Raw genomic sequence first — 2695 nt, forward strand, 5'->3', positions numbered from 1 at the left:
GGACTAGAAAGCAATAGATTTCTTGCTTCTGCCACAAATTCCCCCAGCTATGAGCCTTCCAACCTTCTAAATATTCCTTTATATGTGGTTCAAACTTCTGGGACCGTCCCCTGAGCCTGCTTGGTTGAGTATTCTGTATTGTTGTTGGTGGAGCTCCTTTACTGCACTTCCACCCGATCTGCCATCTTGTTTGTTCTCCACCTCATTGTGTTTTGTTTACTTGCAACACTTTCCACTATCATCTGAAAGTATCATATGTGTTGGTTAACTTATTTATTGTCTCCCTCCCTACCCTGGAATGTTAATTCCATTAGAGCAGAAACCTCTTCTCTTGTGTGAATTGCTGAAATCCCAGTGCCAATAAACGGACTTTATCTTCAAACTTCAAGGTAAACTGAATAGACACTATAGGGAAACTCATACAGTTCTAACAAGAAATGAATATAAAGAGATTGCCCAAGGAGCCCTATTAGCGTAGTGGATTACGTGTTGAACTACCAGCCACAAAGTCAGAAGTTTGAATCTACCTGTGGCTCTGTGGGAGACAGAGAAGACATTTTGTTCCCATAAAGATTTATAGCCTCGGAAACCCTTTAAAGGTTGTTAGGACTCAGAACTGACTGGATGCATACAACCAGCAGCACCTATCTGAGTGTTCCAGTTGCTCCACATGTTCACAAGAGATTGCCAAGTAACACTGGGGTCCAGTTGAAGTTAGAGAGCATGAGCTTTGTATTTCCAAGACTTTCTCCAACTACTCTTGACATTCTGGGAGGATGGGTGTAGAAAAGTAGATAATGTAGGTAAACCAAATTGGGAATTGACAAGGTAGACAGCGCCAAAGATCAAAGGATTGTGCTATTACTGAAGAACTAAGAAAGAAAATTAGAATGGATATAGATGGGTTCCCCCTGCCAAGGAACTGATTGACACAGATTAACAAACAGACACTGAGGTCCTGGTAGGAGGTCTGGTATGGCTCAGTAAGATAAACAAGATCGCAAGGTTGATTTGAACTGCAAGCTTGGCACGTCAAACTCACCAGCTGCTCCTTGAAAACTCTATACAGGGTTGTTATGAGTTGGAACTGATTCAACAGCACTTAAGAACAACAACAAGGTCTTGTTACAGAGTCCTGGTGTGGTGCTATAGGATAAGCACTAGACTGCAAGGTCCGTTTGAACCAAAAGGTCAGCAGTTCAAACTCACCAGCCATTCCTCTGAAATCCTATACAGGGTCACTATGAATCAGAACCAATTCAATGGCACTTAACAACAATAACAACAAGGTCCTGGGGTGTTGCTGAAGGATAAGCACTGAACCTCAAGGTTGGTGCTTCAAACTCACCAGCCACTCCACAGAAACCCTATATAGGGTCACTATGAGTCAGAACCAACTCGACGGCACTTAACAACCACAAAGGACCCAAAGTCACAAACAGCAGGGAAAACCAGTATCACTGGAACAATAGATGGATAGACAGCATTGACGGTAAATTGCTGAGTCCACAGGGCAGCAGCTCTGAACTGGATATCTGGGAAAAACGTAGTTGGAAAGGTATCTTAGCCTAGGTTCTCCAGAAGAGCCAAACCAGTGAAATGTACACATAAATGGAGAGAGAGAAAGAGAATTTCACTTCAAGGAAATTGAAGGACTGTGAGGACTGGCAAGTCCCAAATTTATCTGTCAGGTGGCAGTTGGAGACCTCTGCGGGCTTACAAGATTACAGTGGCTAGTGAATCCAAAATCTGTAGGTCAGGTAGCAAGCTGGAGACCTTTTCTGGCTCAAGTCCTAAGAACTTGGGGTCAAGCAACAAGAAGAGTACAGGAGTGAGAGAGAGTGAGTTTTGCCAGAACATCCATTTATATACTGGAAGCAGGCGACACCCCCAAGGAAACGCTGATTTCAACTGATTGGCTGATCACATCAGATCACATTACAAAAAGTGACTACATTATGGAAGAGCCTCCAGTCCAGCATCTGCCAAATCATGACATATAACATTAACCATCACAGAAAGGCTGGTGTGGTCTAGAACTGGGGAGTCCCAGAAGCCTCTACCCCTGCATTACTGCTGAGGCTCCTTTACTACCTGAGGCCACCAGGGTTAAGCTCTCAAGCAGTGATGGTTCTCACTTCTCTGGGTGGCTGTCTCAGCAGAGGCTGGCTGGCTCTTCCCCTGGGTGACTCGGTCCTTCTGCATCTTGGCTGAAAATATCAATGACAGGTCACAGAAATGCTAAGGGAGCAGATAGCATCAAGAAAATTTAATTCTTGAGTGCCTGCAAATTTTCCCTTCTTTCCTTTAGCTAAGGAATTTTTTTCCCCTATCTCCTCTTAACAGGGTTATTGGAGCTCATGAGGGGAATGAAGAAGAGGCTATGAATGGCAGGCAAGCACTAAATCCCAATCTGGATTCAGTGACAAGATAATAATAAAAAGATTATAGGTAATTTTTCCTCATGAATTATAAAGGAGGAGTTTGGAGTCAGCTCTGCTGTAGAAGGTCCCAGAAAGGCTGCTTACCTCTTCTCTCAGGAGTACTTCTTAGGCAGGGGGAAGGAAAGGAGAGAATGACCTCTAGCTGGGGTAGCCAGAGGGAGCAAATAAAAACTCAGGATACCCAGTGAAATTTGAACTTCAGATAATGAATACTTTTTGTAGCCTATATATACTAACATTACATGGATATA

Source organism: Chrysochloris asiatica, unplaced genomic scaffold (genome assembly GCF_000296735.1).
Source record: "Chrysochloris asiatica unplaced genomic scaffold, ChrAsi1.0 scaffold00223, whole genome shotgun sequence".
In the NCBI taxonomy this organism is placed as follows: Eukaryota; Metazoa; Chordata; class Mammalia; order Afrosoricida; family Chrysochloridae; genus Chrysochloris; species Chrysochloris asiatica.